A 10,187-nucleotide genomic window follows, 5' to 3' on the forward strand; every position below is an offset into this window, starting at 1 on the left:
TGCACTAAATTCTGACAGCAGAGGAGTTATATGAAAAAGAATTCTGAACTGCTATTTCTTTTCTGGTATTTTCGTGTCAAACAGGGCCAGGTCAATCATAAACCCAGGACTGCATTACACAGTCACACATTTCTAGAAGGATAGATTAGCAATACACGGATTAGCTAATGTTCACTAAACTGTTCTGGCATACTTAAAGCTGAGAGCTTGAAATAGTTGTTATGAAACTGTTACTGATGATGACCCTAACAGGCATAATTTTCCTCTTAACATTTGCAGTTATCAGGGTTGCTTATTTTTGCCATCTGGATGATTATTTTACTATGTAAACAATTTTGTTCTGTGAATTTGACCCCCCACCCTTTCTTTGGGAAGGATTTTGTATTAACAAGCAGATTTTAGGCCTTTTAATTTCTCTTTTTTTGCAAAAGTGGAATGATATGAATAAATTTTAGCTCTAGTATTTTGAAAAAAAAAAAGGTACTATTCCTTTCTATACAGATTAGCCACTTGCGTACTATAGTTTCTCTCAGTATTCTTTTCCGAGACATATTTCGTATATTTGGTTTTGATGTCTAAAATTACAGACTGAGAGTGTTTGTGGTTAAGTCAATATTTGAGCTATGCAACACAGGCATTTAGAGAAAGGCCAAGTCCTGTGCTTCTGTAACTGTTTCATTGCTGTAAAGTTCCACGAGATTCAGGAAGGGGAATTTGTTTGTATATGACTTTGGAGTGGAAGCAAATCCATCTCATAGCATGTGTTATAACCCAGGTGTTCTACAACTACATCTCAGTGAAGATGGCAAGAGAATGCTTTATGAACTATAGTTTCCTGATAAGCTATTTTTTTTTTTTAATTTTGTGATTAGGTGAGACTCTGTTTTTACTAGGAGAGGGAAGGGGAACAAACTTCCTGTTCTGGCTTTGCAGATTGCCTAAAAAATGATCCACACGTAATTTTTGCTCAAACACAAGAAGATAGTTCAAAACCAACACATTTTTATGATCTTTAAGCTAAATTCCTGGTCAGGAGGTCTTGATAATGTCTTGCAATTCTCGTGTTGGTAAAATTGTAGGTTTAAAGCAGAGTTTTGCCTGAAAAAATTATTAATACTTGAATTTACTGAGCAACAACAGAACCTCAGAGTTGTATGTAAGAAAAGCCTCCATCAAAATATCCTGATATCTGCCATCTGAGAAATTGCTTTGATTCCATCACTGGACTCTTCCCTAAACTGTACACAAAAAGTATAAGATTTTCCTCAGAAATATGTTACACTCTTTTTTATATTGAATGAGTGATGGAGTAGTTCAAATTAATGCTATTAGTAAACTCAAGGGAATAAAACAAGGAAAGAACACTCTCATCTGTTTTCTAAAAGTAAATATCCTTATATTTCTGCATAAAAGTACAACAGTTTGTTGTGATTCCCTGATAGTTTTCCAATTTTTAATAGAATTCTCTATATGACTTCATTTTACTTTTTTAAACATAGTGTGTTTGGGCAATTTTTTATACACTACTAGATTAACTAATCTTTTATGTTCTTAAATAATAATCTTACAGTTTGTTTGTGTCTGTACTTTGTTCATTAAGATTTGCTTTTCCTTCATTTTAGACAATGACTCTCCCCAAATAACTTTTTGACCCATAATCAGTCCACGCAGCTTTAGACACTTTGGTTTGTTAGTGCAGCTACTACACTATTTTTATCAATACTTTTTAAAAAGTATTTATAAAGCAAATATGTGATTTTGCCAATTACAGTATAGATTGGCACTGAGAGTAGAAAATCCTCAGCACACAAAGAGCATAAGGAAACTCTATTTGTAGAATTTCCTTGTGGGAGAGGCTGGGGTTTTTTGTTCTCTTATTTTTCTTTCTTTCTTTTTTCTTTTTTTTTTTTTTTTTTTTTTTAAGTCAAAAGGGTATGTAAATACACTGTTATGACTTGTTATGACTTATGTGTGTGTATATATATATATATATATATATATATCTTCCTCCATTTTCAAGTTTTCCTCTTACAGCACTAGTATTTCTGACATTCCCTATGCTGACACTCTCCTACTCCATGATCCTATGTGCCTGATGCAGTCAGGCAGGCTGTAGAGATGACCAGCTGCATCTGGTAGTTGAGTTCCCAGCATGATTTATGCAGAAGTCGGTGCGTTTATGCTTGGCAGCTGCTTGGCTCACAAGGCCGGTAATTCTGAATCTTACAACTGAATCATGCTGCCATAGTTTTTCTCCTAACACATAATCTTATATGAGTAAAAAGCACCATCATCACACAATCCACTGTCTGTTACATCCTGTGACATACCAGATAATTCCCGCTTACTCTTTTCTGTGGTCTGGGACAGCTTTTGTGAGCCTGAGAGAGGAATGAATTTAAGTGTGGTTTAGCATGAAATCAGATAAAAGTAGAGTAAGAGTTGAACTAGAACCAATCATAACATAAAACCCTTAAAACATAGCTATAAAAGGTTAGCAGAGCAAGGACATATACACAGATATAAAGTAGAATATTTTGTCCCTTGTTGTGGGTGTGACAAACTCTCAGGCCATACCCACCCATATCATATGGCAGCCCTGTATTTGTTTCTGGTTCAAAATGAAAATTAGAAACAACTGTTCTGCAGTGATAGTAATCATCCATTGCCAAAGGAGAAGGAAATTCATCATCTCCAGGGTTCCTTAAATTGAGACAGGATGTTTTTATGCTCTAGTAAACCACAAGTTATTGGGCTTGACAGTATTCACTTACATTTTAGGTGAAGATGATATGTTCCACTACAAGAATTATTGGGGAAATTTTATGGCCTGTGTTAGGAAAAGGTCAAACCAGATGATCCTTATGTCTTAAAATCTGCCTTTAAAATTTACGGCTGCTCAGAAAAAACAAACAAACAAACAACAAACAAACAAAAACACACACAAAACCCCCCACACCTTGTCAGAAAATGGTGAAGGGAAAGAGAAGGTTGGATACAATGATCTAAAATATTTTCCTTATTATAAAGCACCACTGTTTTCAGAATGGGCAACTCTGCTTGTTCTGGAATTATGTTGTAGTCAGAGCCTAACTGAAAATTTCATACACAAAACAAGCAAGCTGGGAGTTCTCTTTCCCTTCTGACAGCTGAAAGAAGTATTGCCTATGCTTCCACAGTGTATATCTCTCATGTCAAGCCATGTAGAGATTTACCTGCCTGTGCAATGACTGTCTAAGCAGACAAAGAAATAGTGTCTTTACTGAGTCATTAAAAGTTTTCAAGTTTCTGTCAGAGCCAGGGAATAAATAGAATAAATAGAATTAGGTGTGGATCTATCATGCTACTAATACTTAAGACTTGCCCTCCTATCTAGTTTCTGCCATCCTGTCTCACATCATGGAGCACTTGAGTGGAAGAAGAGAAACAGAAATGTCCTAAGGAACTAGACCAAAAAAGCCCTGGCACACATTAAATCTTTCCTTCTTCCTGATGTTGAAACTGTAGTACTACTACAGAGCCCAAAGAATGGGAGTACTTTGTGTGCAACATCTGACAAGTGAAGAGGTGGGGAGAATGGATGAAAGAAAAGAGAAAATAGTTTGCCATATAAAATAAAAGAGGGGAAGCAATTTCTGATTCTTTTCTTCAACAGTGCAAAAGATGGGAAAGGGAAATACCATAGCCCAAAGATATTAAGTCTGTCTTCTGCTTTAACTTTTGACTGCATGCCACATCCTTTTTAAGATGAATTGTACATTTTCAAACGATTTCAGCTTTAATTCTTAATTTTCCATTCACTATTTCAGTCTAGGCTTGGGACAGTTCTGCTGTATGCGAGTGTACAAAGTAAAATTATGAAAATGAGACTTGGTCTTATTTTATTAGGGTCAAAATCTGAGCTGGTTTAGTCTATTCAAACTTTCTGTCATGTAATCACAGTGAAGTTGCTTTGACCTGTTGCTATAATATAAAACTATAGCTGCAAAGTGACTTCTGCATTTTTTCTCTTTACATATTCACTGTAAATCATCAATTGCATGAACAGAAATGCTGTAATTATGTTGGGCTTGCACTGCCAGTTACATATCTTGGTAACTCAGTTGTTTGTAAGCATGGAATAAGAGGTACATTGCATGGGCTTGGAACAAATGTCAAAAACATGAGAACACGGTGTCAAAGGGATTTGCATTGACATATACCCTTTTAAATTACAAACTATTGATCTGGTCTCTTGAGCTTACATGGATAAAAAGAACCTTGTGCCAGTAAGGGAAAAAGAGTTGTTCATCTTTTTCAGAATGTTTCTGGAAGTTTATACACAGTGAACCTTTCAGATCATCACACCCCAGAAAACTGTAGGAAAAAATGTTCTTCCATCCCTTCTCCCTTTCATTCCAACTATGTCTACATCACAAGCTGGTCATGGCTGGAAAGGAACTGAAGGTGTATTTGAGAAGAATAGCATCTGAAAACTGATCCTTGATAAGAAAAGTGGTGGATCAGAACACTTAATAGATAAGATATCGGACCTAATGGCTGGGTATAGTTGAAAACTTGAAAAAGTGATAAAGGATGTGAAAACTGGGGTGTTTGATAAAGTCCCTTCACAAAAGCATTAAATTTTAACACCCCCCAAAAAAAAAGTCATGCTTTAAGATGCCCGATGGACCATGACAATGCAAGTTAGACAATAAAAGGAACAGATTGAGAAGGATCAGTCTGTCTTTCAATATTTTTAACAAAAATACACTGTCCTATGTGGTATTCCTCACTCAAGGCCTGCAAAGCATTTTATGAAAGTTATTTCACCAGTAGTGATCTGACTGAAATTCACTTAGTACCAATACCTGATCTTACTTTCTTGGTTCTCTACTGACACTTCTAATATCTGTATTGAAAAGAAAAAGTATTTTAGTCAAAAAAGGCAAAGTGAAGCAAACAAACCAAAAGCTTTTTCATCAAAGTATGAGTTTCCCTGAGCTCAAGAAGCAGAGGTTAGCAGAGTCTATCCATCTTTAAATTATCAGAAGAACTTCATGGCGACAGCAGGTTTTAGTAAACACTTCTTCATATACAACTTGTGTTTATGCCTGGGCACTGAACCACAATTCATCACGTATTGTTCAGGGTCTCACACACAAAGTACTCAATACAATAGCAGTTCATTATAAGAAATTTTCAGAATAATTGCATTTACCCTGATTGACAAAAGTAAGATGAAGGATCTCATTTAAGGTGTGAAATCACCATAAGTAGAAATGCTTCTGTGCATTCTTCAGCTATAGTTTCAGCAAAGGCACCAGCTAATGAAATTAATATGGTCCTATATGAGACATCATCTAATTACTGCACTCCATTTGTTGTGATGGGAATTGGATAATTTACTATATAACAAAGTTGATAGACTCTTGGTGCAAATGTGTTTTTTTTCAATAGCAGCCTCTGGAAAGAAATTTTTCGAATAGCCTTTTATTAAATAATGTTATTTGAAAACAGCCTGCTTCCCTGCAGAACTGTGTGAATCTCTGAATATACACACCCATGCTGAGCAGCAAATTACATGTGAAAGAATAAGAACATCTGCAATTTAAGCTCAATTTATTTCTTAAAGGAATAGCTATTTCACATGGAGTTCCATGACTTTCCTCAACAATAAGTTAAATATACCTTTCCTCACCTAACTTGGCAAATGATACAATATTCTTGGGAACAGACAAGTAAACAACAAAAGAAGATCTGGAATTGCTGCTTTGAGAGTCTCTCAAAGCCCAGATGTACTTGAAAACTGTACCATGAGGCCTGCAAAAGCCATGAGGCACTGAAAAAAAAAAAAAGGAAGACTTGCTCAAATTTTATCAAGGTGGAAATAGTGATCTGACTGGGAACCTGGTACACTTAGTTCTCAAATAAGCAGGGATGAATCTTCAGCAAAAATTATGCTGCATCTAAAGCAATTTCTGGGATGATACAGCAGCCAGAGTCATAATGAAAGCTATATGATACTACAGGCATCAAGAAGCAATTTCTCTGTTGTTCTGTATGAAAGCAACACATGTTTGTGCAGGATGCAACACAATGGTCTCCCAATTTAGAATGCTAGTAGTCCAGAACAAGTAATTTATGACATTGGGTCATTCATGGGCCTGTGCTATGGACCTCTTGTTACAAATGGAAAACTCTCTGGTTACTTTTTTTTTTTTTAATAATGAGTTCCTTGTTTTTGCATAGTCTGTTAGGTTTTTATAATAAATGTCAGAAAATTTGCATGTGACTTAGAAGTGTAAAATTTTGCAGGAACATTGACAGTGAAGTCATTCATAGCAAATTATTGCTGCCAGGCAAAAGAATTTGGGAACATAAGGTATTTTATAAATACATCAAAGGGAGGAAGTGCTAGAGATAAAACTGATCCAGGAATAACTATTGAAAACTAGTTATGGCAATGCAGATTTCTAAGAAAAAAACATTACACAAGGGAGAAAAGTAAAACAGATAAGATCATGAAAAATACTCTTAGTTTAAAATCTGCCCAGCCTCTTCAGTTGTTACTAATTTTAGACATCCTCATCTCATCTTGTAGAAGTAAATTGTTTAATAACAAGATACTGTGCAAAGGTCTATGCTACAAAATCTGAATCAGTTATAATCCAGACATCCAGCAGAGCATGCTTCTGTTGGACTTTTTGGTTGGAATTGGAGTTTGAACTACAATGAAGAAATGGGAAGGAGAGACGATGGAAGGTGCACAAGCAGTGAAATTCTCTCCATGCTGTCTTGCTAGCCTGAGGATGTGGGAGAGAAAAGGAGAATAAATCTGTTGCACATGGACTTCTTTCTTTAAGAATGGGCTCCCCCAGCTCACAAGAGGCTGGGAAACTGAGTGAAGCTTCTGTGTTATGTAGCTGGCAGAACCCCTGGTTGAGTGGAGGAAAAGTCACTCTCTTGCTTGGTTTCTTTCTATGGTTCAAGCTGGCATTTTTCTGTGCATGGAGTCTAATACCTGAACAATGGCTGATCATGGGCAGCAGGAAAGCCATGCACTGAGTATCAATTAAGTATGAAATAAAGCAACCATCAGCTTTCCAGTAGATCATTGCTTCCTCATGCCAAAGGTGCTATTGCACAAAAATTGTCAGTGTTTATCAATAGTCATTTTTCAAAAACAATAGCAAGGGTTTGCCAAGTGTGCAGAAGTTATGCAACAGCCTCCGTATTATATTTGTGGAACTGCTTAGTTTCACACTACAAAGGACATGCTGTGTGTATGAGTTAGGAATAACATCTAGGATTCACTTTGAATTTTCTGTTGTATGAGACTTCATCTGGGGCATAGTCAGGAGTTTCCTGCTGTGGCAACAAATCATATATGGTCTGCTATCACTATCAAAAATAATAGAATCTCATTGCTTTTGTTATCACCATAGGATCATATCTTGAAACATGTTCAAAGCGAAAGTAAGAGACAAAATGACTAGTGTTAGGATCATTGCCATTTGTGACTGTGACTTGCCTCTATTAAGCAGTGACTCGAGGGGATATGTTTTGAAAACTTTCCTTCTCATATACTATCTGAACACAAAAGCCATGTTGTTGAAGTCTCTGCTAAGAGAGCTGAGCCCTTTTGTAGATATGTACTGGGAAAACCATTTGACCCACAGGAATGTGGGGATGGGTTCATAAGCAATGTTTTCAGATGAGCAAAAATTATGTGTAGGTGTACATTGTGGAGGAGGAATGAGGAAAAAAAAAAGGTAAAAATCAGAATATCTGAATTTTAATATGACATGCAGCAGCAATTTAATATGACATGCAGCAGCAATTTAATATAACATGCAACAGCAATTTCATTTCATCTGACCATGTTAACTTTGTCTTCTTTCTGGAAGACTATTGCTTTCTAATCCAGAGACACAGTTAACAGCAAATAGAACAATAGCTTCTTGGGGATTATATAAAATAAGAAAAAAGTCTGTAAAGAAACTCAGGATTTCAAACATCAAAGGTAATTTTTTAAAAAAGTAATTTTATGTACTCTAACAATGAACATATGTTAAATGATAGTTTATAGCATTCATATGAAAACAAAACCCAACCCCTACAGTGTTGCCTTTTTTCCTCTGTCAACATGCAAGTACTTTATATAGAGAAAGCTTTGTAACTTCAAAAGTGACATTTCCTTTTGTATAATGGAAATAGTTCATAAATCATTAAAATTTGGGCTCTTTAAATAGCTTCCTATTTTTTCATGTTTGTGATATTTCTACATGCAGATTATAGAGGCATACCTTTTATTTCAAAATATACTATCCAAGAAAACTAATTTAAAAACAAATAATTTAACTGCAATATCAAGCACTCAAATATCAGGATAGTTTCCTTCCAGAAAATGAATTCACTTCCTTTGACTTCATGAATTATGATATGCAGGCACCAATCACATTAACATATGATATTTTTCATCAGGACCCTCCTTTATGCAGTGCAGGAAACGTTTCTATCACATAATGGATCACTATTTCAGGTATTATTCTCTCCTTGCTCCCTGTGTGGCCTTCTGCTCTGTGCATTGCACACAATTCAGACATTAAGAAGACTTATTAATTCCCTCCTGGATTTCACTGTGGGAAGCATCCATGGAATCAAAGGAAGAAAATATTCACAAAGACTCACAAATTTCTTGTCATAAGCCACTCTCAGAAAAGGAGAAGCTGAAGCAGAAAGAGCTTAAGGTCAGGCATTTCCATTAATATCGTATGTTTAACAAGAGTTCTTTAGCACTTAACTCATGCCATTAACATACAGCCCTCAGTGACAGGTACAAGTTCAAAGTCCTGGTTTCCATTTATTTCATTTACATTTCATTGAGTCCTCAAGATGCCCCTCGATTAGACACTGGGTTCTCACTGGAAAAAGTGGTCCAGATTTTCCTTGTAGTCCTAGATTACTTCTGCCACTGACAGTCCAAGTTTCCTCTTCCAGATATTCTCAGTCCCACTCATATTCCCTGGTTTCCTTGTACCAGTCTTCTTGCCTAGTCATTCGTACCTCTTAAAAAGAACTGAATTGTTTCATTTGGAGTTTTCCAGAAGAATTTAGCCTGAGGCAGCTATGAAGCATATGGAATTTCAGCCTAAATGGTTAAAGTCTGGCAAAGTTTTTTGCAACATAAAAGGTCTTTAATAATAAGCAGTGCTACTGGCCAAATCTGTATAAATCCAAAAGTGGTTCCCTTTGAAGTAAATAGTAAAAGTCCCAATGAGACCATTAATGTTTAAACTTTGTAATATAGTAGGCAAGTAAGTACATGCTTAAAGTGCTTATATGGATTGGATAGCAATTAAAAATGAGAATGTACCACTAGTTACAGTGAATATGAATATATTATTTGCATTCTATATGTATTCTGCTATATTTGCATACTACTTTCACTTGTATTTTATGAATGTATCCAGTGAATTTGTGAAATTTCTGTTTGAAATTTCTCACTGAATAATGTGGTAACATGTGCTGGACTTCCAAAGCAATGGACAATGAAGAAAATTGATAAACTGATGTTTCTGCATATTACACTTTAAATGGCTTTCCACTACACTTTAAAAAGTATTGTTCTTTGTTGTGGCTGTATTGGGTAGCAGCATTTCAGTTTGTAAGCATTTTGAGCATGTGTTCAAAGTCGCATGGGAGAGAGGAACATGATTTTTTGCCTTTGTTTTCATTTGTTGTTCCAAAGAACACGAAGGATTCTTTCATGATTTTCCTATGGAGTACAATGCTTTTGAAATTCTCATACAGGTTAGAGTCTAGTAGCCTTTGGCGATATGGTCAGGATACAAAACCTCACAGAAAAAAAAAAAAAGAAAAATAAAGTGAGGAAAATTATTGAAGAAGCTGGAAAAAAAAGACAGTGGCAACTTGTTTCAAGGTTGTGATGCACCGGCTGTTCAAAGTTCAAAAAAATGAAAGCAGGGCTGTGCGAGTCTCATGGATTATGTAGATGCAGAGTCTTCTTTTGAGGAGAAACCCCTCAAGACCTACAATCCTCTGTACACATCCTATTTCACCAACTGTAACTCAGAGACCATGAACAATAACAGTCAAAATTTCCTCTTTTTTTAATATAGTGATGAGATGTCCAGCTGTGCTATCTGTGAAGTTTGTGCTGTATTACCTAGTAAATCAGCCTG

Source organism: Streptopelia decaocto (genome assembly GCF_964273445.1).
Source record: "Streptopelia decaocto genome assembly, chromosome: 1".
In the NCBI taxonomy this organism is placed as follows: Eukaryota; Metazoa; Chordata; class Aves; order Columbiformes; family Columbidae; genus Streptopelia; species Streptopelia decaocto.